Source organism: Adiantum capillus-veneris, chromosome 1, assembly GCF_014529385.1.
Source record: "Adiantum capillus-veneris isolate H3 chromosome 1, ASM1452938v2, whole genome shotgun sequence".
In the NCBI taxonomy this organism is placed as follows: Eukaryota; Viridiplantae; Streptophyta; class Polypodiopsida; order Polypodiales; family Pteridaceae; genus Adiantum; species Adiantum capillus-veneris.
This window is the reverse complement of record NC_140931.1, coordinates 179,875,783-179,903,050: the sequence shown is the minus strand read 5'-3', so window position 1 is coordinate 179,903,050 and position 27,268 is coordinate 179,875,783.

The following is a 27,268-nucleotide window of genomic DNA, read 5'->3' as shown; positions in this document are numbered from 1 at the left end:
TAAAAACTTATCCATGGAGTCTTGGAATGCTTCCTGTTCAGTGGGTTCAAGGCCCCTTATTGAGATCTCATCCACTATGCATCAGCAATTTGCAACCCCCTCCCTGTCAAGGACTTTCAATTTTGATTTTGGACTTAGGTTGAAAATCATCATCGGGAATGGAATGATATCATATCCTTCCTCATCACCAAAATTGGTCAAGATCACCTCATTAACACACACATCAAAAGTGGCTAGTATGTACTGCCAACCAAAAGGTTCGCACATCTCTTTCGGAAAAGGATTTGCTACATATGCCTCATCTTGTACTGAACTATCATGAATGCAATCCTCTTTTTGAAAATTACCACTCTCAGAAGCTCTACATGTCCAATTGTGAGCTTTGTTTTGCAGCCAAATAGGTATTTCTCCTTCTTGGTCAGTTGTGAAGTTTAATTCCTCTCTAGGGGTTCGTTCCACATCTCTATAACCATGGTCCATGACCCTGATCTTTGTGACATCCTTGTGTCTTAGGTATATGTAGTCATAGCCCCAATCTTGTATCATTTTGAGCTGACGCATAAACGATCTACCCAATATGATATCAAAATTGCTGCTCTTGTCCAAATTCATAATAGCATATGTGTGTTTATATGCGATTCCTCAAGAGGTTACTATGATTTGCTCCAAAATGCCAATAGGTCTCTCCAGGTACCCATCCAATAATTGAAGTTTCATTCTAGTTTTTCGTAGAGCAGGCTTTCCCCATTTTTTCCACATTGCTTTGGTGACTATGGCAATTCCGGCTCCACTATCCAGTATCGCTACCAATTTTACTTCTTATACTCCACAAGCAAGGTCGTGTTTCCTTTGTCTCCTAACTTGTTCACTGGCACTGGCTCATGTTTAGTTTTTTTTGAGGTTTGGTTATTCAGTGTTCTTGTTTTTGGAGAAACAATTGGTGATGAAATTACCAGCCCTATTTTCTCTAAATTTTTTCCCCACCTCTTCCCAAAGATGAGGTCTTGTTCTGAAAGAGTTAGTGTACAACGGATAGGGGATGACATCAGCTTATGAAGAGTTTTGGTATCCATCATCTTAGGATTAGCTTCCATTGAGATGTTCCTTTTTTTAATTTGATCTGGTTTCATGGTTGCCAATGAATGAAGGTAACGTCTTCAATGACTGAGGTTTGTTGTCTTCTGACATTTTTGTACCTACGTCAGCATACAGTGAATAGATATCATTTGGGTAGAGTTCATGTTCTAGGTGGATCTCCGTGATAGAGGCTGACTCAAGCATTGCACTTCCATCGTTTCTATTTTGGATATCCTCCCACAGATCCTATGGCCATTATTCTTCCACTTCAATAATTGGCATAGGTGCTTGTGAATACATTCCATCTGTTGTATTGGTTGCCATACTTCTATCCAAAGGTGTTTCATTTACCGAATCTTTTTGGTCTCCGTCTTTGAGCACTTGCTCCTTTAACTCTTGAATTTTTCACGTAATAATACCTCAAGCCGTGGAGCAGTCAAAACTGGTGGTTCCATAAGAGCTTGAGTGGCCTGGATGAGCTCCTTTGTGAGGTCCCCAACCTAGAGAAGATTGGGGTGACTTGATAAATGGTCTTCCTTTATTCTCCTTTTCCGTTGATGCCACCCTACTTGGTTTCTGCAAAGTAGAGATACAAGCAACAGAAGAGAGGAAGTCCTCTATCCATCATTTACGTAGTTATAAGGGTCATACGCCACAAGCCAGGTCGATAAATCTAGGATTCTACTGAAAGCTGTCTCCTAACATAAAGATGAAATCTTACAACACCTTTTTCCCCACGTTTAAGAGGCACGACCTCCATCCCTAAACCATAAGTATGATATGAGACTTAGTTTGAACTAACTAGTAATCTTGTGAAAAGTACCTAAATAATTAGGTCCATAGCTTTAAGGGGCACCTAGATTTGGGACTTCTCAACTCTTTGCACAATGAGTCTCTAATTTCACTTCTCTTAATAAAAGAGAGTGGAGAGTTTCTCAACTAATCAAGACCACCCATCCTTGACTAGCAACCTGAGCTAGCCCCCACTTTCCACCCAACACTCATAGTTTCTATCTTGTTGTTTTAAATACTACCACACTGTTTTACATATACAATAGTGTTCCTTAGTTAACTCCAAGCACAAGTTCTTTTATACATCCCTTCAAACAATACCAAAACAATTCAAACAAGGCCTAGCTAATGAAGATAGCCCTATAATTCAACAAAAGGAGCTTTTCCAATTTCTCATGAGTTGCCGCTACCCGCGAACTTTCTCTGTCTAACCAATAGAGCCTTTACAAAGGATTTATTTGCTAACCGTGAATTGCGCAAGCTTCCCATCTTGCCAACCGTGAGGCATCTTGCTAACCGTCAGGCATCCCGCTAACCGCCAGACATCTTGCTAACTGCCAAGCATCCCACTACCAGCGAGGCATCCTGCTAACCGCCGCAAGGAACAAGAGAGAGACGAAAACCTCAGTTCAATCTCCATTAACCGCGGAATCATCTCGCTATCCGAGGACAACATATGTTCTTTCAACAATTCTTCTCTTTAAATGATTCTTCAAACATGATCAACCAATTCTTTATATCAATCAGTAAGAACTTATCAAACAATAACAATTTATTAAGCAATACCAATTCAACAAACAGTGACAATTTATCAAACAATTCTTTCACTAATATATGAAAACTTATGTTTGTTTCTTGTGATAGAATCACGTTTCCTGGACATTTTAAGGGAATCCCTATGCTTAGCTTCCCAAGTCAACATGAATAGCAATGCAGAATTATAAATTTGTCTTATCGAATTAGAGACATTTTCGATTACCTCTCGTATTTGAGGTTTGATGATTTCACCTTCTTTCAGAGTCGATACCTCCACTTGAGTTATGATTGGAGTAGATGATATCTTCTTTTGCACCTTTCGTGAAGATGGAACAACATGAGCATCCTTCGAGCTTCGAGTCACTCGCTTCGGGGCCATCGTATCGAGGTAAAGAAGAGGGAAAGAGAGAAAGAGAACTCAAGAATCCGAGGGGCAACACGACAATGGTAGAGAAAGGCTTGGAGATGGAGATGGCTTGAAGATAAGAGCTTGAGGGAGAGAAGGTAACTCCGACCTCAAGGCAAGAGAGATTCTGCTTCTGAGAGTGTGTCTGTGTCTTGAAAGTGACGGAAGTGGGGTCTTTATATAGGCTCTCAAGGCCAGCTAAGAATAGAGGGAAGCAAAGAGAGATAAGTTCGCGTACATTCGCGGCTCTCTCTCTCTCTCTCTCTCTCTCTCTCTATTAGCAGTGGCTAACGGCTACACCAATGATGTACCAAGTGGTGGATGTGCCATAGTGCACAATAGTAGTTACTTTTCATTTTATAGGGCTTGGGCTCATTTAGGAGTTCCAAAGTTGTTTGAGTTTAGGCTAGAGAGCTCACTTTATCCCATAGTTGAAGGGTTTGAGGCCCAAAACTATAAAAGAGACCTATGGTTAATGAGAGGTCATTCTTGAGTGGTCCTTTTGAGAACTCTCTCCCTAGAGGAGGTCTTGATGGCCTACCCTTTGAGCTTAATGCCCATGCTTAGAAGGCTAGTGCTAATCACATGTAATTAGTGTAATCCTCTCTTAATTAATCTAGTCTTCATTATGTTGTCAATCATGTTTCTCTACTTTTCTTCATTGTTTTGAAGTGTTGATCTTCTCTAATCTAACTCTTACTTATGCTAAGCTACTCCGATTAGTGGAGTCCTTATCTAACTCTCTCGATTAAGCGGAGTGGGCGTACTCGTGATTGAGGGATTAGAGTTGTCCTCTAATGGTGTGCTTGTGTGTGTGTAGGTTTAAGAAGCCTTGAGCTTAATTTGATTATGTGTGACTTGCTTTGGACACCATGATTGGCATGGTTGGGGTGGCCGACTTGACTGCGATCTTGTGTGCTTAATCGTCAATGCATGTAATTAGAGTTGTGCTTGAGAGACTCCAAGATTAGTGTGTTTCACTAAGTTTCTTGATGTATGTAGATGATTTCTTGTATTGATGCTTGATGTGCGATTAGCATTAGTTGATTTGGGATGATTTCTAATTGCATTGGAGGATGCACGCTCTTGAATCCTCTCAATCTTTGCATCCGATGACGCACTCGCACATTCTTTGTGTGATGCCTCCAATCCCTAGCCGGGTCATGCTCTCTCTCTCCGGATTGATAGATTTTGTGGGAGATTGCCTATGCTATGGCGAGCCTCCAACACACACTCTCTCTCTCTCTCTCTCTTTTGCGGACACGGATGCAATTTTGGTTCTCCAATTTTAGAAGAAGCTTGGCTTCCAAGACAAAAACTCTAAACTTGACTCTCTCCTCTTCTTTTCTAAAAATACTCCCCTTTTCTTAAAAATACTCCCTCTTTCTTAAGGGTCAACTCTTATCTTTAGAAATAGACTCGAAGCTTAAGTTTTCTATGAACCTATTGTTTTCAAGTGAATAAGGGTCATAATTAGTAGTTCTAGAGTTTGATTTTCAATCCGGTTGTTCTGTTTGAACACATTATGACTTAACAAAATGCGAACCTTAAATATTTGCAAAGAGAATAAAATAATTTTATTGAAAAAGGTTGGGTACATTACATCCTTGCACATATTTAGACTCTCTTTTTCATACCTTGGGTGAGGGTATGTTAGCCACCTATCCTCATGGGTTTGGTTGGGCTTTAATCTAGCTTCATAAGATTTCAAGATTGCATCCAAGGGTTCAAAGACCTTGTCCACCAAGACAGATCCTCTCGACAATATTGCTGATGGTTTTGTTACATCGCCCACTTCCTTAAGGTCTCTTTCCATCCTCAAATGCTCCTCTGTTTGTAGTAATTTGGTTTCCCAAAGCCATTTTTTCTTTCTCTCTTTTGGCTTTTATCTTGTCTTGTTTTGCCTTCTAGGATTTCCCAGGGGTTCTAGTAGACAAATTTTCTATCTTGGTTTGGCTGGTTGGGATGTTCCTTGCTGCCTCATGTGCTTGGGCTCTCTTGACCACGTTCATTGGAATGGTTGGTTCTGTTTTTGATCCACTTGAGCTTGGCACAATCCCGATTTTGTTCATGGTTGCTTTCCCTTTGTTATCAGGGTCTTTTGGACAATGTGGAATGAGATGGTCATTTGTACATCCCTCATAGAACCCAAATAGTTTGATATGCTCTCCTTTGTGTGGACAACTTCTTGCCCAATCATTATCGCTGCATAGCATGGTCCTACTGGTGGTGGAGAATCCCCCATCAATTGTCTTGTTCTAGGAGGATATCCCCTAGGTTTGTAGTTCAGGGTGGCCATGAACATAAGAATATTTTCATCGACCAAGTAATGGTTTTTTGTTGGTTGTGCTATGTATGAGGATTCTCGCATATCCTCAAAAACCATCCATGGAATTTGTCTCTCCAAATCATATGCATTTCTTTGAAACCCTTTCTCATAGGTATTGTCTAAATCTTCTTGGTATGAAACTACCTGGACCATAATCTGATCAGAAGGAGCTTTTATAGGTTGTGAAATCCTTACCATGGCCTTGTTATCCTAGTGTAAAGGAGGTTGATGCCCCAACACAGGTTGAGGTTTTTCCTGCCCTTGGACTACGTTATTTTGTCCTACTTAGTATCTTGGAGGAGGTGGTAACTTTTTCCCTCCATGTGGCCCGTATTGTCTTTCACTAATATAGTTTCTATTATAGAAACATTCGTGGATCTCATGGTTTGTCCATTTTTGTTCAATAGCACACCAATTCAATACATGCGGTACAATTACTCCTGGCCTTTATTAGAGGTTGCACCACTGATTTGGATGATCTCCTCCACAAGTGTCACACTTTTTGGTGGGCAGTTGTCGTGTGTTTGGGTTCGTTCTGTTTCCTTGGTTCATCCTTCTGATCACTTCCTTGATCATTTGATCAACATCAGACATATTTGGGATTTTCCCACCCAGTTTCCATCATGGACTCACTAATGGTTGAAGAGGTGCTACTCATCCCTTGGTCTATGTACTCCGTCACCTCCCTATATGCCTTGCAATTGTCTATTAAATACAACGCCTCTTTCGTGACTTGCTCAAAAGTAGCACATGCCTTTAAGTGCAAGTCCTTTTTGAGGGTGTCATTTTGCAATCCTTCTATGAAGAGGATTGAAATTCTCTCATCCTGAGGTAGTTCTCTAGCAGGGCATCTTTTATGTATTGCTTAAATTGAACCAAGGCTTCTTTCACCTTTTCCTTCTCCTTTTGTCTAAATGCATAGATCTAGGATACAGTATTATGCTTAATTCCTCTCTTAAATTGAAGTGAGGCTTCCTTCACCTTTTCCTTATCCTTTTGTCTAAATGCATAGATCTAGGAGATAGTATTATGCTTAATTCATCTCTTTGAGAATTCTTCAGTGAATTTTTGGAGAAGCTTCTTGATACTTGGGAATTCCTAACTGTTTAAAGATTGAAATCAGGTCAAGGCCATTCCTTCTAGAGTCAACCCAAATCCTTCATATTCATTATGGAAATCAGTTACTTGCTCCACCCTCAACACTCTTTTGAAGATAAAAACATGAGCATATGGATCTCCCAATCCACTATACTTTTTGGGTACACAATTTTCCACTTGGGATGGTCGCATGCATCTAGACTCCGCAACCATCCTCACCATTCTTGGTCCTCCCGGTGTGGTCTCTCTAGGTTCATAATCTCCCCTTGGCACTACAATTGGTATCATATCCGCCATACATTCATCAAGTTGTTCTGTTTGATCTAGTGTATTAGTCGGAAGAATTCTAGTTGTGTAAGTCAAATCAGATGTTGCACTACCCCGGGCCTTTGTGTTCATAGAAGCCCTAGGTTCTCTTGATCCCATAGGCCCTATGCTTAAGAATCATTGATATCGAAAAGAATCTTCCACTATGGTTCTTGATGGAGTTACATTCTCAGTTTCTGGTCTCGTGTGAGTAGTCATGGTTTTAACTTCTTCTGAATTTACATAGTATTGGTGGAGTGTCCCCCAAAATATACATATTTCTTCAGCTCCTTATGGTCCATAGGAGAGTATTTTTTGCCATACTTATCCATTATGACCACCTGGATACTTCTCCCCTCTGTGTAAGTAAAACGTATAGTTTTTTGTGGTCAGTCAATTCCTTGATGCGGGGTTCATCACATCTATAATAAAGTGTTTGCTCTCCATTTTTGAATTTATATAGCCCCACATAAGTGTTGTCTGTATTAACGCACTCTGTCTCATTAGTGCACCTGAGTACGGCATTTTGCTTGTCTATTTTGGGTGGTTCATCTACTAGATCTTCATTTACCTTGTCCTTGGTGCCTGTTATTCCCCATTTTTCCACAATAAAGGGGTTGTGAACCACTAGGTACATTATTCACTCTCTGTCAAATATTTGTCTAAGTCATAATCCACATCTACAAGGTCCTTGAACTCGCTTGGCTTGTTTTCCAACTTAACACAGTAGCAGACCATTCCATCCTTATAGATTTTGACCTTAAGAACATTTTAAAATTAAAACTTCAATAACAATTTTACGTCAGATGCAGGCTTTGAAGGACCTGCCCCCATGTAAGTTACTTCCTTAGAGTTCAACTTGTTGGATTCCTCAGTCATTATGGTGTAAGATCTTTCTAATGAGGTGTCAAAAAATATTTCCTCTACAATGGCTTCTAAAGGATCCAGTGGCCTTTGATTCACACTACCTTCTGTTGAGTGATTGCTCACTTGGTACCTCACCTTGAATGGAATAAGGGATCAATTTAACAAGCACACATCCACCTCCACAAAGTCAAGTCAAACCAAGCTTTTCCAATGTGTACCTAAGAATAGAGAGTGTATGTGTCTACAGTCATAGCAAGAATGTGAAACCCATTCCATCACAGAAAGGCATACCATAGCAATACAACATATATGCATGTGATAAAAGTGTGTGTGTGTGTGTGTAGATTTGAAACCCAAACCAAATAAGGAAAGGATACTTGATACTAATTTACCACCTAACAAGAGCTGGTCAGTCTTACAAGAGGACCTCCATCAATGTGCTATTGGCACAAGAAATGGCAAGGGTTACCATTCTTGGCATGCACATCTCAACAGAAAATCTTATCAAAATAGTATTGTGCAACAACCCATCCTGAGCGGGAAGCATGTCGGCAAGGAGAGAGGTGTATTGAAAGTTGGCATCGGGCAAGATGCACTCAGAGCAGCACGTTATGTAAGCATGGTTATGGCTTGACATAAGAATTCCAGGAAGGGAAACAAAACTTTCTAAGTTAAAGGTAAGTCAATTCATAATTAAAACTCGGTAGGTAAGGGACAAGAGGTGAGTTACCCTAGGTGGTGCCAGTGCAAGGTAACCAATTCCAAAAGGTAAAGTAAAATGACTACACCCAATTAAAGGGAATGATTTTAAATGATCTTAGAGTCAGGAGACATAAGGTTAGGTTTATAAAGAAGGAATAATCTCACCAGGTATGCAACCCACTGTTACATCCAATGACAAATTTACAAGGTATAAACTCATGGTAAAACACCCTCAGGACACTATATTCATTAGTGCAATTATTCATAGCTAAAGCCAAAACTATTTGTTGAGGGAAGTGCAAGGTATAGACTCAAGGCTTGATATTTCTGCTAATCCAAGCTTGTCTTCTTCGTTGAATAGTATCTACAACATACTGGCTATGGATTTTTTCCTCTTCCAACCTTAGTAAGCCTCCTTCCTGTAATAACTGACTGACTCTTCAGGGGATAATTTTTCTTGAACTGCAACCCTGAGGCTTATCAGTATAAATTCCATGGGCACCAGTGCTTTTAACACATACACCAGCTTAAATGGTGTCATGCCAGTAGTCACTTTATATGCTGTTTTGAAAGCCCATAGTGTTGAGTCCAAATTCTCATCCCAATTTGTCCTCTTTTGATTAACCAACTTTTTAATGATCCTGACCAAAATCTTATTGGTATTTTTTGCTTGTCCACTCGCCTGGGGATAGTACACTGTTGACTTCTTATGTAATATCATATGCAGTTTAGTCAATTTATTGATCACCTTGTTGATAAAATGTCCTTCCTGATCAGAAACTAGCTCAATGGGACAACCAAACCTGGTCATGATGTTTCTGTAAAAAAATTTGTCTACGCTTTTTTCTGTATTATCTCTTAAAGCCACTTGCTTCTACCCACTTTGTACGATAGTCAGTTGCAACCAATAGATATATGTTCTGTGTAAATCTTGCAAGTGGTTTGATTGGACCAATAAAATCCAATACCCACTTCTAGAATGGTTCCAAAGGCAAAATAGGTTGCCATGGAATTCTATCCACATTTAGTGGACTCTTTGACACAACAAATAGTTCTTACTGAACTCTTGAGCCTCTTTAATTATTATCGGCCAACAAAGTCATGCTTGGAATATTTTTCTTGCAGTTACCTCTCCTGAAAAATGTCCTCCTACATTACCTACATGAGCCTCTGTCAGTATTGCTTTCTTCTCAAACTGCGGAACACATCTCCTTATCACCTGATACATTCCTCTCTTATATAACAGTCCTACAATAATTGTAAATGGTTTACTCCTCAATGTCATTCTGTTCCTGTGTTCTTTGGTCATTGTTTCAGGTAACACCCCTTCAGTCAAAAACTGAAACATGTCATCATACCAATCCCCTGATTGGTCAGTCACCTGAACTAAAAACAATCCTTCATCAGGTACTCGTGAAGAATCAATCTCACCTGTTTCCAATCTACTGAGATAGTTAGCCAAGACATGAAGTCTACTAGGAGTATGTATTACCACATATTCAAATTCCTGCAAAAGCAGTATCCATCTGGCCAATCTTCCTGACAGATGTGGTTTGTTCACCAAATAAATAAGAGCCTGATGATCTACATAGAATATTACCCTATTCGCTAAAAGATAATGTCTAAATTTTTTCAATGCATAGATCATTCCCAAGCATTCTCTCTCATTCACTGTGTAATTCTTCTTTGTAGATGTCAATACTCTGCTTACATAGTGAATTGGTCTAAACCAACCTCTTCTGGTTTCTTGCACCCACTGCCACATGAGGTGCATCCACAAAAATATGGAATGGTAATTTCCAATCAGGAACAATTAAAATTGGTGCTACAATCAACATCTTCTTTAGAATCTTGAATGTTGTACCTTGCTCTTCTCCTCATACAAATACTGCATCTTTCTTTGTAAGCTTTGTTAGTGGTGTACAAACATGTGCTAAATATCTAAAAAATTGGTTATGCCACTTAACTTGACCCAAAAATCTAGCCAATTGCTTAATTGTCCTTGGTTCTGGTGCTTTATAGATTGCTTCCACCTTACTTGGATCTATAGATACACCTTCTTCAAAACTTACATGTCCCAAGAGAATTCCTCTTTTAACTACAAATGCACACTTGGATGGGTTTAGTATCAGTCTGAATTCCTTTCATTTCTAAAAGCACAACCTCAAGTGATCAAGATGCTCCTGCTTCTTTCCAAAAACACTAAAATCATCCAAAAAACCCTCATAAATGTTGTAAGGAATTCAACAAACACACGCTGTACCACCTTCTGAAATGTTGGTGGACCATTCTTTAAGCCAAATTTCATCACATTGCTAGCATAAACTCCCCACTCAGTGACAAAAAAATTTTCTCCCTGTCCTCAAGTGCCATTAAGATCTGGTTGTATCCACTAAAACGATCCACCAAGAAACTATAAAGCTCGTGTCCAACTACTACATCCAATAGTGTATCACAAAAAGGTAATGGAAATGGATCAGTTACTGTAACTGCCTTCAGTTTTCTATAATCTACACACACCCTGATCTTTGCATTCTTCTTGGGAACAACAACAATTGGTGACAACCAAGTGACCTTATCCAATGGGTAAATGAAACCCATAACCAACAATTTATCAATCTCCTCTTTAACTTGTTTGGCATAGTTAGGATTCATCCTGTATCTTTGTTGTACAATTGGAACTGCAGATTCTTCTTTCAAGTTAATTTTGTGTTGACAAAAGCTAGCATCTACTCCCTTCATATCTGTATATTTCCATGCAAAAACATCTTTGAATTCTAGCAACAACTCCTTCAGTTTCTCCCTGAACTCCTCATCCAGTTCAGCTGTTGCTAACACATTCACTATTTGTGGTTCCTCCTGAGTGTTCAAGTTTAGTTCTTGCAATTCATCCTTAGTAACCCTAGCAACTCTTTCCATTTGATGTTTAAGAGCTCTTTTTGTCTGCTTTATTGCTTGAATAGCTTCCAATTCTTCTTTGTTTCCAATCTATAATTTTTTCAACAACTCATTACCCAATTTGGTAGTTGACTACTTACCCTGAGCAATCATTGCCTCCCGAGTCAAAGACTTCAACCCATTATCTTGATTCCGCAAAACATAATTAAGTGCTATTTTTTTCACATCCACTTCAAAAATAGGTACCATTGATGAAGTAGTTCTCAGAAATTCTTCTTCTCCTCTCCAATTTCTTCTACCATGTTTAGTCCCTCTTCATGTAGTGCCCTGAAACCTGGTGGTATTACCTTTCTGCCATTCATTTTTCATTCTGACTTTTTTCGTTCCTCTTTTGATCACAATGGAGTCTGCACCCATAATTGTTTTACTCTTGCTTCTCTTAACCATGATCTTCCCAACATTATTGGATAAGAATGAACAGATTCTTCCAATATGAGTACTACAAAGTTGGCTACAAACTACAGTCCCCCAACTAAGATATGCAATTTCCTCAAAATTCCCAAAGGTTGAACCCGCCTTTGGTCTGCCATTTCACCTAAAAAGGAGTTGGATCCCACTTCAAGAGATTCAAACGTTTTCAAGTTGACTCCGGGAGGATATTAACTCCTACCCCCCATCCAAGGGTACACAAAGAAAAACATTTTTCCAATGGAAGCCCCAACTACTGGTACCTTGTAATCAACATCCAAAGGTTGAACTTCACAAGCTTCCCCAAAAAGAGTTTCCTTAGTATACATTCTTGTTTCTTGATTCTTTCTTGCTACTTCCTTACTAAGTCTCTTTAACAATTGTTGTGAAAATGCAGGTACCAGCCTCAACATTTGCTTTACTGTGATTAGCTAATGGACCTGATAACAAAGCTTCATAAAATTCATCACCACCAACCTGTTTTTGCAGTATAGTTGGACTATGGTGTGAAGTTCTGCTTCCCTGGTCATCCAATGATCTTATAACAAAATTCCAATCCTCAAGTGGTACACCCCCTTTCTGAGAGTCTTGCACTTCCTTGAGTGCCACTGTCCTTACTTCTTTTTTATCTTTCCAATTCAAACTGTCCGGGTTGTCCACTTCTTCCAAGATGGATTTTCCAACCCACAAATCTTTCTCCTAAATATTTTCTTCCTTTCCTTGCTTCCTTTCATTCTTATGCTTACCCTTGTCTTATTTCTGCTTCTTCTTTCCTGCTTCTTATTCTTTTCTAACCAATCTTCCTCCTCATCACTATTAGTGTCAACTTCAGCATCCTGATCTAAATCATCAGTTTCTAACTCTGAGTCTAAATTGTCAATCTTCTTTTTTTTCTCCTCCTTTAGTTCTACCTTACCTCTTGCAGCTACTTCCACCAAATCAATCATCCGGTGCATTTGCTAATGGGGGTCTCCCTGCCACTGCACTCCTGAACTCCTTTTTGAGTCCTTTACAAAAATAGTCTCCCAGAAGGTTGTTGTGCTGCTTCCGACCTATTATTCAAGTTTCTAAACTTCTGTGCATAATCTTCAACCAACACATATTTCTGCTTCAATTTCCTCAACTTCTTCAAAATGTCTTCAGTTGTTTTATCCTCTATGAACCTTAATAAAAATCTCTGCCTCAAATCATTATAATCAGCAAAAGCTGCCATGCCATACTGCAAGAACCAATCCATGGCCTTACCTTGTAGTGTTGCTGCAAAATGCTCTTTTTTCACTACATCCGGATGTAACGCCTCATAACCAATTGCAGACCACCTTGTTTGAAACTGACCAACGTGGCTATCAGCATCTTGGGAATTTTTCCCACTGAACTTTGCCGCTCCCACTTTGGGATTTGGTGCAGTCATTGGAGGTATTGGAAGTGTTTTGAGTACTTTTTATTGGGAGTGGATTAAAAGATAAAGTACCTGTTCTTGATGGTACAAACTGCAATTGTCTTTTTGCCGTTAAGATTTTCTGAGTGAGAAATACATTAACAATTGTCCCAAAAGTGGGTCTGCTGTGGGAGGAGTTGTTTGTTGGCCTCCTTGGCCCCAACAGTTTCTTATCCTGCATCAAGCCCCCTTAAAGGTTCTTCGTGGTCACTCATCACTACTCAACTCTTCTTCCTCTCTTCCCCTTGTAGCAAACTCTCTCCTCAATCTAGACCTTATTCCATATGAGTGTTGTGGTAAATTGGACCCTTGCCCTGACTCACTCATACATGGTTTCTTATTTTATGTCTTAAATACTGTACAAACACCTTCCTTTCATACAAACTATAACATGAAGGTAAATTGCATGCCCCAAAAGGTAAAAATGAAGTAACTACCTTGTCAGCTATTGCAATTTTGACTTCCACTGGTAGATTTGGGAAGAACTCCTCCAAGAATTTGGTTGCATATTCCTCAGACTCTTCCTCCGGGGTTACCCAATTAGAGAATTCCCTGGGGTGGTCTATGTCTACTTGCATATCGGTTCCCTGATTTATTCTTGACTACGAACCAAAAGCAGGATCACCAAAGTGTTAGGGGCTAACCGCCCTAATAGTATTTCAGTACAAGTACATAGTAAAACTGCATATTACACTACACTACTACAGACGAGAATATTGAAGAACACCATGAATAGAGAAGAGAAGGTACTACAGTTCGGTAGTTGGATTTTCTCTTATGCAGTTGTATTGTTTTGTAAGCGCTTCTCTTACAAACTCTTACTGTTACCGATTGAGAAGTGAGCAAGCCAGTTCAGGCCCTTATTATTCACTTTCCTGGAAGTTTCTATCAACCAGTAGGGGCTTTGCGCTGGTCCTAAAACTTTAGCAAGCCATGGGGACCAATGCAAGATGGAGTTCTTGAAGTACCCACTTTCTTCCCCCCATTCCAATAACCCATCTTCTCTTTTACACTTCCTCACCAATTCCCTTGAGATGCCACCTAGACTTGGGTTAGACCATGTCGGGGACAAAAGTTTGTTGTGAAACTCTACCCCTTTCTAGTTCGCACCTTTTGAACCAAGTTTAGCTGCATCTAACATATCCTTGGTCATGATAGCCCAAGATTGGTCATGCTAGCCAAGTAGGACATAAATTTTGCACACATGGCCTCAACATGGGCAACTGGGATTAGAATTCCAAGACCTCCTTGGTCCACTGGTCAAGCAACTGACTCCTGTCTGGCCCAGTGCCATGGTCTGGAGGTTTTCGTGTTGTTTTTCCATAGAAATATTTTTATTGGCTTTAAGAACTCTTTCTAGTGAAACTTAGCCATCGTAATAAGTGGGCTAGTGAAGGAAATATAAGGGAGCATAAATGGATATATCACTTTAATCTAGCTCGGGGATGGGAGAAGAGCTCCCAGGTGCTTGAAGATATTCCCTTTTGAGAAAATCTCCCCCTGTCTAGTCAAAAGGGTCGAAGGAGTCATTTTTTGACAAGGAGATTAGCCTCAACTTCTCTATATTACACTTGGAACCTGAGGCCATGAATATGCGTTTGGTACACATGTGCTATGTGATGGACTCAAGGATGGAGTCTGGATGTCAAGATTATTTCCACCAGTGGAGTTTTAAGCCATATTTGAATAAGATGGTCAGATTGGAAGAGATTTCCATGATTGCATTAGCATTCGGGAGTCACATGTATGAGATTTCATTTGTGGTAGGTGCATTTGCAATGGGAGAACTCAGCTGTGCAATGTGGCTGATACTGGCTTTGAGCATAGGGGCATTTTGTAGCATATGGTGAGATACCTGTAGGATGTGTGTGGCTTTGGTGAGGAGTATGTAGTGAGTTGCTCTATACTTTCTCTATAGTTTTAGCTGAATGCACACATATTTAGTGAGATACTTAGCATTTATTGAGTTCATACTTGATCATGACCTTACAGTACAGCTTCCTTTTGTTTTCTCCCTCACGGCCACATTGGCCTTTATGTGGGAGGTTGTTGAGGTAAAGCCCCATTGTCTGATTAGGCCATTTGCCCACCCACTACGTTTATTCTTTTATTTACATGATATAATAAGGGGGATCATATATTCATAGTGAGTTGTTACCCCTGCATGCATAGGTCTCCTCTTCTTCTCTCTTCTCCATTGTTGCACACACACACACACACACACACACACACACACACACACACACTTACTTGTTGGTGCACTTCAGGCCACATGGCGGTAGTTAGGGCCCCCCACCATGTGGAAACCTACCCCCAATCAAGTTACAAATGAGGCACAAAAACTTCCAAATAAACAATAGGAAGTGTTAACCCTCACACACATTCCTATCACCTATGATAGACATCGTATTATTTATTTGGTAGAGCCAGGTATCGGGCTTGTTGGTGTAATGGGAAAAGGGTAAGAGTGATCACCGATGAGAGGTGCACTCTAACAGGAACAATCAAGGGTTAGTTGGCTAAGTATGGGAGCCCAAGTGTGAATGGGGCGAGCTCATATAAAAGTCACCTAAACTTGAAAAACACTCATTCTTTCATTTGTGCACTTGAAGAGTGCTCTTGCTCCATCTCCATCTTCTTCTTCTTCATCTCCTTGTGTGTGTTATGCATGAGAGAGAGAGAGAGAGAGAGAGAGAGAGAGTGAGAGAGAGCATTGTGACAGTGGCACGACGACAGCGAGGTGGTTGAGCGCGGCGTAGTAGCATCTCCCTCTTCTTCGCAGCGAGGAATCCTCCACGATAGCAAGCATAGAGCGGTGAGTGACACACCATCGTCATCTTTGAGCTTACTAGTTTAGGCTAGTTGCATGCTTGCATTGATACGTGCGATAGACGTGCACATTTTTGGTGCCACTGCAAGGGAAATGCCATACACTAAGCTTGAATGGCACTCTGTGCTTCTTTGTGGTGCAATTTCAATTGTAGGAAAGGTAGAGAAGGAAGGTGTGTGTGTTGAGAAGGAGTTTGTTTTGCTATTGTGTATTGTTTTGTTAATAAGGAATTGAAAGGTACTGTGTTTTTCTATGATAAGGTGTTAGGATTAAGGTAGTAGATCCATAATACTAGTTCTGTGTAAAGTACAGTAAGTAGTAAGTAGATCTGTTAGAGCTAATGAGTTACTGTAGTAGTGTGTTAGTGTGTAATAGTAGTTGTATTAGTTGTAAGTAGGTAGGTTAGGTGTGTGTGTGCTTGCGCGCGCCTAGCGCGGCCGCGGCAACCTTATCCCAGAAAAAAGAAAGGTAGGACCGGGATTGAGAATATCCCCCAGGCCCAAGCCCAAGCTCGCGCTCAGGCTCAAGCCTCATCCGCCCTTTAAAATGACGTATTTTAGCCTCACACATAGCTAAAAATCGACCTTTTTGAGGACCAACGGAGCTTCAGGTAACCAAATGTTGTGCTGTAAAGCACATGACCCTTTGAGTGATACACTCGTTTGGAGTTATCACACACTTTAATAAAAAAAATTGATCATTAAAAAACATAAAAAAATGAGTGAAAATGGGCGCCTAAAAAAGTAAGCGGTTAACCTTCGAGGTTAAATCATCGATGCTTGTAGGGTGCCTAAGGCACATGCATCTGCGCTTTGGTCATGTGCTAGAGGATGAGCAACTAGAGAGCATTTCTACTTACGCGAGTTCTCAATATCCACCTACCTTAGGTTCCGAGCTCTCGGCGGGGACCCAAGGTAGTACAAACCAAGACCCAAACATAGCGGCTAGTGACTCTTCCTCTGACTACGACATCATGGAGGGTTTCCCAATGCCTAATCATGATAGCTCAAGACAAGACATGCATGCTATGGTCCCACGGTCCAAGCCGAGAGCGTGCTTAGCCGCTTGAAGAAAACCTTTAGTAGAGCCACTCACTCTGAACATGGAGCTAACAATGTGAATGAGGGGGGTGGGGAAGTAAATTCTCCATTCATGACAAATATAGACCCTATGCCCTTAGAGAATGTGCACGTGAATACTCCATTCACAGCACCCTCTGAATCTTTAGAGCTATTCCCCTCCGAGGTCATATTACCTGATGGTAGAAGCCTTGCCAAAGTGCAAGAGGTTGAGCGATATATCATTGCGGCTAGGGAAAAGGAAATCGAGAGCTTGCGCAAGGTGGAGCAATGAAGAGAGTTAAAAGCCAAATCCCCTATGTCAATATTTGTAACATTTAATGGTCTAGTAACTTGTGTGTAGCCGAAAATAGCATGAACATAGTGAGCATTTCATTAGAATATCTTCCTAATGAGAATAACAAGAGTGCTTGGGTGGAGAGAGAGCGAGCGACAAAAAGCATAACACCTAGTTAGATAGCATGAAAAATACTTCAAAAGAGAGAGAAATTAAGCAATTGACAACAATTCAGGACCAAATTTTCATGGAGCCGGTCCCCCCTTCAAAAGGCGTTGTATTATGGTTTCTCCCATCAAGAGAGACATTTTACAATACAATTCTTTGTGTTCCTTCAATACTAGCAAGTGCAATGAAGATGGAAACTTCATGCACTAAGAAAAACACTTATCAAACACAACATCAATTCCCTCACGGTCTTAGACCCAAGACCTCACATACCTTCGAAGATGGTGAGAGCTAGCGAGGTATGAGGGTAGATTGAGAGGAAGAAGGAGTATTCTTACGAGAAAATTGTACATCTCCTCACATAATCACTCATATTAGCATAGCTTAGCTTAGTAATTAGCATGGTAGAGGAGATGAGCATGCATGAAGCTTGGCTCTTGGTTGGATTTTCATCACACATCCAAGAGTTGTTGTTGTAGGCCTTCCTTCTCACAAGCTTGGAATAGGTGATAAGCTTTCCACTAAATCTTGAGAAGAAGAGAGAGTCTTCTTACTCCACACATGAGCTACTGTGAGGGTGTAGGTGATAATGCCTTTGAAAAATCAGCCCCCTCTCTCTCTTGGTCGACCCCTCTTGCTATTTGCTCTTGCTAGCATCCTATTGGACCTCCCCATGCTTAGCCAATGGTAATTAAGCAGCATAAGTAATAGCCTTTTCACATGTGTCCCCCTTTCCCCTTTTGTGAGAGCTTTAGGTAATTAATAAATGGAACTAAACTCTCATTGGACCCCTTGGGAGACTGTCCAATAGTCTTCTAGAGAGCTTAATTCCCATTGGCTATTTTATTAAGTGTTTTTAAATTAATTAAACTAGATTTACTCTAGCCTAATTCTCATTGGTCCACCTCCAAGGCCATCCAATAGGATTTGAATACACCTTGTGGGCATCTGGGCTAGGGAGCTAACATGTGTCCCTCATTCCCTTTGTGTAAAGAGAGCTTGTGTGTGTGTGTGTGTGATTTTCCGTCTCATCCCCTACTTGCAAGGCTCGCCCCCTCCTATGTAGGGATGGATGAAGAATTTTGGGGCACAAACAAAGCATCCAATTTCCCTAATGTTTGACCTTTGGACACAACCATTGAATTTTGGAACCTTAGCCTTTTGGAAGTCTTAATGGGCTGAGTCTTAGGATCTTTTAAGCCCATTGTTGCACATAGCTCTTTTTCAAATGGCCCCCCCTTTGGGTTCCATTGTTGCACATAGCTCTTTTTCAAATGGCCCCCCCTATTTTCCCTCCTTTGGATCCCTACTGTGGTCGGTCTCCTAACTTAACCAATATTCTAGCTTTTCCTCCCCTGGCACTTCCCCATATTAAATGATCAGTTTAACATGAGAAAATCATTTAGGAGAATTAGATATTGATTATTATGACATTACCTCTCTCTTGAAATCATAGTTGTCCTCGACTATGGGGTAGAGAAGATAAAGCATATCATTAGTCCTTTTTCCTAGCGGGTAGAGAATCCCTATGTTACCCTACGACATCGTTCCACAGTGGATGACTAGTCCATTTGGCGCTTGAGAGCTTGAGGGTGCCGCAAGCATGTCTGCACATTAGTCCTATTATCTTCCATAGTAGAGTGACAAGCTCTACTTGGTGTTCGGGAGATCGTCTCCGCAAACTTGATCTAAGTATGCATACTACTTCATTTTTGTGCACAATAAAGAAAAAGAGAGTCTTATAACTCAAAATTTTGTTCATTTTGAACATTTGTACATTTGCTTACTCTTGGGAAGCATAGTAATCATTGACAACGTTAGGTTATCCTTTAGTTGTATGCCTTGCATCCATCTAAGCATCTTCAAAAGGATAATTCTTAAACTTAATAAGATATTGTCGCGGATAGTCTTACCGCCTCTTAGTACCTTGTCTTCATGTCGGAGAATGGACTCGGGCTGCTGCACCTCTTCTTGGTCCTTGATCTCCGGTGGGTCTTCAATAGTTGGTTCTTGAGGTGGATCTCCTTTGTAAGGCTTTAATAGGCTCACATGGAAAGCATTGTGTATGAGCTAGTGATTAGGCAGCTTGAGTTGATAGGACATCTCATTGATTGGCCTAAGTATCTGGAAGGGACCATAGTACCTTTTTGCTAACTTAGCATAGTACTTTTGGTGTCCCGTAGGATTCTTGCATGTCATGTGCCTTAATCGAGCCTTGGGAAATTTGAATAAGACCCAATCATTTTCTTTAAAGGCTTGGGCTCTTCTGTGCTTGTCAGCAGTCTTTTGCCTTTGCTGTGAGATAGAGATAGCATCCTTAATCTTTTGAAAGATTCTTGTAGGTCTCGGCTATACTCATCTGCAGAGCGAAGATCTTCCCGTGTACTTAAGTAGCAAGGGACTTTTTGATCTTCCCTAAATTACCTCAAAAGGTGATTTTCCCGTGGAGCTATGTAAAGTGTTATTGTAGGCATACTCCACTAAGGGTAAGTACTTCTCCCATTGGGATCTTTGATCTACTTCCGTTACATAGGCTTTTAGTAGATCGAGAATTGCTAGGTTAGCTATTTCACTTTGGCCATCCATTTGTGGGTGATAGGCCAAAGAGAAGTTTAGACTTGCTCCTAAATTCTCAAAGAGACCCTTCCAAAAATTACTGGTCATTCTAGGATCTCTATCTGACACTATGGACATGGCAAGCCATGGTACTTGAAGATTTGTGAAATGAAGACGGTTTCCATTTGATGGGCTTTGATAGTCTTTTTGACAGGTATAAAATGAGCTTGTTTATTGAACCTGTCTACTATCGTCCATATTCCCATATTCCCATGGATATACTTAAGCAATCCAAAGATAAATCCATGGATATGCTCTCCCATGGTGAATTAGGGATTGGCAAAGGTTGAAGCAATCCAATTTCTTCCCTCTATCAAACTTCGTCTTTTGGCATACCACACATTTAGAAACATACTCTTGTATGTTTTCTTTCATGGTAGGCCAATAGAAATATGTTTCAATCCCCTTTAGGGTAGACTGAATCACTCTATGCCCTGCATAAAGAGGAGCATGAATTCATACATTACTTTCTCATGTAGTGAGCTAGTAACTCATAGTCTATTGCCATAGAGAAGATAACCATATTGTAAAGGAAATGGTTCCTCTTTCTTCCCTAGTGCAAGGGCTGAAATCACATCTCTAAAATCAAGATCAAGAGCATACTCATCTATCATAGAAGATAGATCATTGTGAGTTGCTATGGAAACCGCATTCACTCTCGGCCATCTTGAGAGTGCATCGGCTACTTGATTATGCTTGCCAGCAATGTGAGCAATATGAAAATGAAATTGCAAAGGGAAATTAGCCCACCTCATTTGTTTGTCAGAGAGCTTGGTCTACGTCATGAAGTACTTAAGAATTTGGTGATCTGTTCACAGAATGAAAGGAGTCCCCAATAAATAGTGCTTCCATGAGTCTAAGGCATGTAGAATTGTGAGGAGTTCCTTTTCATATATGCCTAGAGCTTGCTCAACAGGGTCGAGCCTTTGACTTTCATAGCCTATGGCGTGCCCTTCTTGAAGCAGAACAGCTCCAAGGCAATCACTACAAGCATCACATTGGACCTCAAATGGCTTTGAGAGATCTAGTAGTGTAAGCACAGTTTGAGAGATAAGCTTTTCTTTAAGCTTTTTGAAAGCATTGTTCTCCTTGGTAGACCATGTGTACCTAACGTTTTTCTTTGTTAGGTCATGTAATGGTCCTGCTATTAGTGAGAACGTTTCTATGAAGCATCTATAGTATGCACACATACCTATAAAGCTTCTTAATTCATGAAGATTCCTTGGTTTAGACCATCCTTTTATTACCTCTAACTTTGATGGATCCATTTGGATGCCATCTTGAGAGATAATGTGACCTAAATACTGAATCTCTTGTTAAAAAAATTCACTTTTCTTTTGATTAACTTAAAGTTTATTCTCTCTTAGAACTTGAAATATTACTTGAAGGTGTTGCTTTTGTTTGTCTAATAAATTAGAGTAGATGATGATATCATCAAAGAACCCTCCAGTAAAGGTTTTGTGAGGCTTGAATAGCTTCTCCATCAAGCGGTTGAATGTGGCAAGTACATTGATCAAGCCAAAAGGCATGACAATGTATTCGTAAAGACCAAACGTAGTGTGAAATGCGGTCTTTACAATGTCTTGATTAACTATCCTTATTTGATGATAGCCACTTTTTAGGTCAATCCTACTGAAGTCGGTAGACCCTTGTAGCTTATCAAATAGGTCTTCTACCCGTGGAACGGGAAGCCCATTCTTGATAGTGATCCTATTTAGTGCTCTATAGTTGACACACATTCGATATGTGCCATCTATATTTTGCACTAGTAGCACAGGAGAACAAAATGGAGATGAGCTAGGCCTAACCATGCCCTTCTCAACTAACTCATGCACTTTCCACATAATCTCCAATTGTTGAGCTTGAGAAACTCTATAAGGAGGTTTGTTAGGCGGTGAACTTCCTGGAAGAAGTTCAATTGCATGGTCATCATTGCCTCGTTTAGGAGGTAGCTCACAAGGGATGTTGTCAATAAAGACATCTTCAAACCCCTTGAGAAAATTGGATAAATCTAATTCCTTTTGATTGTGTATATTTTCTTTTGCTAAAACATTAGGTTCATTTTGAGAATATTTAATAAAAATCATGTACACGGAAATAGAGCTCTTTATTGACTTGTTGAAAGCTTGTGTATGTACAATGGGTATAGTATTACCCATTTCCTTAGCATCTATATACATATCGTTTTCCGTGAACTTAAAGGAGATTCTCCTTTCAGAGAATTTAACATTGGCAGCCATGAGATCAAACCATGGTGCCCATAGGATTACATCCTCATGCTTGAGAGGAGAGATAAAGAAGTCCTCTTTGTCCATATAGATTTGGACATGGAGCCTCAATTTCCCGATTAAGGGAGTGACTGAAGCTTCTTGCCCCTTGAAAGCACAATCTACGGGTAGGACATCTCCCATCTCTTAGGCTTGTATGCATAGCTTGGTGTAAAACTCTATAGATATTAAATTGTGAGTAGAACCAGGGTCAAAGAGAATAAAAGCATCATGTTCTCTTACCTTTCTCCAAGCATGGCATAGAGAAGATCCTTTGTGGTGAGTTTCCTCCTCTTGGATTTCAACCAAAGAAGCTCTAGGAGGATCTTGGCGGTTGTTCTTTTGGGGACAAGCGCGGTACGCATGCCCTTGTTCGCCGCACTTGAAACACCGGTTATCTTTACGATAACGCTCAAGCTCTTCAGGAGAGAGTTTATTCTTTCCTTTGTAAACTCCCTTCTCTTTAGCTTTGTTGGAATTGCCCTTAGGAGACTTTTGGACATTGTCCTTCCCCTTAGGCTCATTGGTACCTTTGTTTTCCGGGGGCTTATTATTTCTTTTACCCCCCGTTTGGAAATTGATTCAAGAGGCCACCATAGTATGATGTATTACCGCCGATATGGTGTGTGGCCTTTGGGAGTTGACATACTCCACCATTTTTGCGATTAAGCCTGCACAAAATTGCTGCTTTTTCTCTCCAAAATCCAAGTTTTTGAAGGCAATGTCTTTGAGTTGTAGGTCCCAAAACTTGTATACATATTTGTGGATGGATTCATAGGGAGAGAGCTTCAAGCTTTTCCATTTGGTGGGTACTTTATCTTTGGCATCGGTGGCCAAAAACTGCTTCATAATGGAAGCTCTTAAAGCTTTCCATGTTCGTGGAGGTTCACCGTCGGCCCGTAGGCTAGACCACCATTGTCTGGCAGACTTTTCAAAGTGCATAGCTACATGGCATAGCTTAGAGGACTCCGTGAAGCCCTCATCTCCAAACGCTGCATCAAATTGTTCGATAAAGGCCAAGACTTTGTCCGTAGCACCAAAAGTGCCATTGTAGGTAAGGAAAAAGATGCTCTTCCCTCCCTCTTTGAACCTCTTGAGCTTGGATGACCTCTTCCATGCGGCATAGGATTTCCTATGGCCTCTTCTTTTTGATGGTTCAAAGGTTGCACCATCACTTTCTTTAGAAGATGAATAATTCGAGGAAGATGGAGAAGAGGGTGACCTCTTTCTCGCCTTTTTCTTACCTTGATCTTCAATGTCTTCACCATCACTTTCATAAGAGGAAGAGGATGAAGAAGATGGAGAAGAGAGTGTCCTCTTTCTTGCCTTTTTCTTCTCTTGCTTTTTGTCATCCCTCTTTGAAGCATGGTGTGGAGAAGTATGCGACGGTCTTCTCCATTTTGGAGGAAATGGAGAGCGTTTAGTCCGCTGTCTTCGTGGAGCCATCTCTGCCGAGGTGACGGGAGACTCACTTCTTTCTCGTTCCTTTGGTGGAGGCTCTTGAGTTCTCCTTTGAGAAGGAGATGTGTCATCAAGGATCAAATTTTTGAGCCCTTCATAGGGATCCTCTTCTTCTTCCCGAATCGGAGACAGACCTCTTTTGGAAATCTCGCAAGGAGGCTTCCTAGGTGCTCTCTCGTCATGGTGGGGAGCTTGGAGAATCCCATGAGCACGGAGCTGCCATTGCACTTCAATTTGGAGGGATGGATTTCCCATGGCTTGTTGAAGCCTAGAAACAAGATAGTTAACAAGCATCGGGGCATCATTAGTAGCTTGCTCATTAGCAAAATCAAAGTTATCAACATTAATTTCACTCTCTTTACTATTGTCAGCCATTCTAACAACTTTTAGGTGTAATTTGACACTTCAAGCCCTAGTTTCTACTCCTCTTTACCCCTTTAGAAAAATCACTCAAGCTACTGTACCCATGGCTCGAATACCATTAATTGCAAGGAATAGAAGAGAGGGTCGTTCAACACCAAAACAGCACCAGCTCCTGTCAAGCTTCTAATAGCTCAACAGTGGTTAAGCCGTAGAAAAGCCCCATAGGACTCCAGTATTAAGACCATATCTCTCAACGGTGATGCCCCGTTAATTGCACAAAGACATGTGCACTGCAAAGATGAAAAATCCCTATTCTACTTACTCACATGCAAATAATAGTACCAACCAATTATATCTAGCTTGAGGACCTCCCTTCTTGAGCAAGAAAAGAGAAACCTTGTGCTCTGATACCAATGTAACATTTAATGGTCTAGTAACTTGTGTGTAGCGGAAAATAGCATGAACATAGTGAGAATTTCATTACAATAGCTTCCTAATGAGAATAACAAGAGTGCTTGGGTGGAGAGAGAGAGCAACGAAAAGCATAACACATAGTTGGATAGCATGAACAATACTTCAAAAGAGAGAGAAATTAAGCAAGACAGCAATTGAGGACCAGATTTTCATGGAGTCGGTCCCCCCTCCAAAAGGATTTGTATTATGGTTTCTCCCATCAAGAGAGACATTTTACAATACAATTCTTTGTGTTCCTTCAATACTAGCTAGTGCAATGAAGATGGAAACTTCATGCACTAAGAAAAATACTTATCAAACACAACATCAATTCCCTCACGGTCTCAGACCCAAGAGCTCACATACCTTCAAAGATGGTGAGAGCTAGCGGGGTATGAGGGTAGATTGAGAGGAAGAAGGAGTATTCTTACGAGAAAGATGTACATCTCCTCACATAATCACTCATATAAGCATAGATTAGCTTAGTAATTAGCATGGTAGAGGAGATGAGCATGCCTGAAGCTTGGATCTTGGTTGGATTTGCATCACAAAGCCAAGAGTTGTTGGTGTAGGCCTTCCTTCTCACAAGCTTGGAATAGGTGATAAGCTTTCCACTAAAGCTTGAGAAGAAGAGAGATTCTTCTTACTCCACACATGAGTTAGTGTGAGTGTGTAGGTGATAATGCATTTGAAAAATCAGCCCCCTCTCTCTCTTGGTCTACCCCTCTTGCTATTTGCTCTTGCTAGCATCCTATTGGACCTCCCCATGCTTAGCCAATGGTAATTAAGCAACATAAGTGATAGCTTTTTCACATGTGTCCCCCTTTCCCCTTTTGTGATAGATTTAGGTAATTAATAAATGCAATAAAACTGTCATTGGACCCCTTTGCCTCTTGGCCAATAGGAATCAGGGAAGCCATTGGGCTTCTGAATGCTCATTGGACCCCTTGGGAGACTGTCCACCTCCAAGGCCATCCAATAGGATTTGAGTACACCTTGTGGGAATCTGGGCCAGGGAGCTGACATGTGTCCCTCAGTCCCTTTGTGTAAAGGGAGCTTGTGTTTTTGCGTGTGATTTTCTCTCTCATCCCCTACTTGCAAGGCTCGCCCCCTCCTACGTAGGGATGGATGAAGACTTTTGGGGCACACTCAAAGCATCCAATTTCCCTAATGTTTGACCTTTGAACACAACCTTTGAATTTTGGAAGTCTTAATGGGCTGAACCTTAGGGTATTTTAAGCCCATTGGTGCACATAGCCCTTTTGCAGATGGCCCCTCATTTGGATCCCTACTGTGGCCGGTATGCTAACTTAACCAATATTCTAGCTTTTTCTCCCCTGGCACTTCCCCATATTAAATGATCAGTTAAACATGAGAAAATCATTTAGGAGAATTATATATTGATTATTATGACAATATCTTTGCTAGGAGAGTAATCGAGTGCTCCTGAATTAGCGACCACTAAGGGTCAACCCATAGAGAGCAACAATGCATCTAGCTCAAAGGACACCCCTATCACCTCAATCCTAGATGGAGCGTTTCTAAATGAGAACTGGAAGTATGAACTACAAATGGAAACTCTAACCAACCTTTACATAGGTCACACCTATCACGTGGGTTGGTTAGATTTCCTACAATCCACAACGGGTGCTACTAGTGTGGAGGATCAACAACAAAGAGTTTGTGAGCTCATCCATAGGATTATTGAGCTAGAGAGACAAAACAAGGGGATCCACATGCCTTCAACGGGTCTCATGATATTCTTGGATACAGGGAAGGCTAAACAACCAACCTTATCACAAATGGAGACTCCCTCGGTAAGTACGATGGATCCCCATATGTTGTTCTGCCAGGGGTCTCAGTGCAATCTGAGCCCACCAGTGATAGCTTTACTTTTCCAAGTCTAGCTCATCTTTCCCTTGATGACACTATGGCTACCATTCCTACCCCAATGATGGGCATTCCAAGAAACACGCCATGGACCTATTTGTTAGTAAAGCACCACTACATGGTATCTCAATGCCTGCAACACTACCTACAAGTGTGTACTAATTGTATACATCCATGGGTCCTCGTACTCATGTAGTCCTTACCCCTCCCATTGTTCAACAACCTATGCTCCACAACCACAACACCCAAGTTCTTATTTCCATGGGAACATACCGGCTAGCATTAGCATGTCACATCCAACGTCTGCTATGCCTAGGGCCACACATATGAAGTTTGGACCGCCACATGGCACAACACCGTACCAAACATGGAACCCAAGGGCTTTCCCTGCGCCAAGCCCAATGCCAATACCTACTCCACATGTAGTCTTTGGAGCGCCTTCACCCACGGTGCCTGCTCACTTAGGTGACTTGGCAACATTTGCTCAAGCTATTGGTCTGCCTATCGCTGAGAATATGCGTAACATGCCTAATAGAGAGCCTAGAAGTAAGGTAGTACAAATAGCCAAGCTCACACAAAAATTTAGTGGAGACAGGGGGATGTGAGAAATCATATCGAAGTGTTTGAACAAATATATGATTCTCTAGGAGAACACAATGACCTGCATAAGAGTAATGCTTTAAGCCTAACCTTAAGTGGAAAGTCTGGGGATTGGTATAGAACCCTA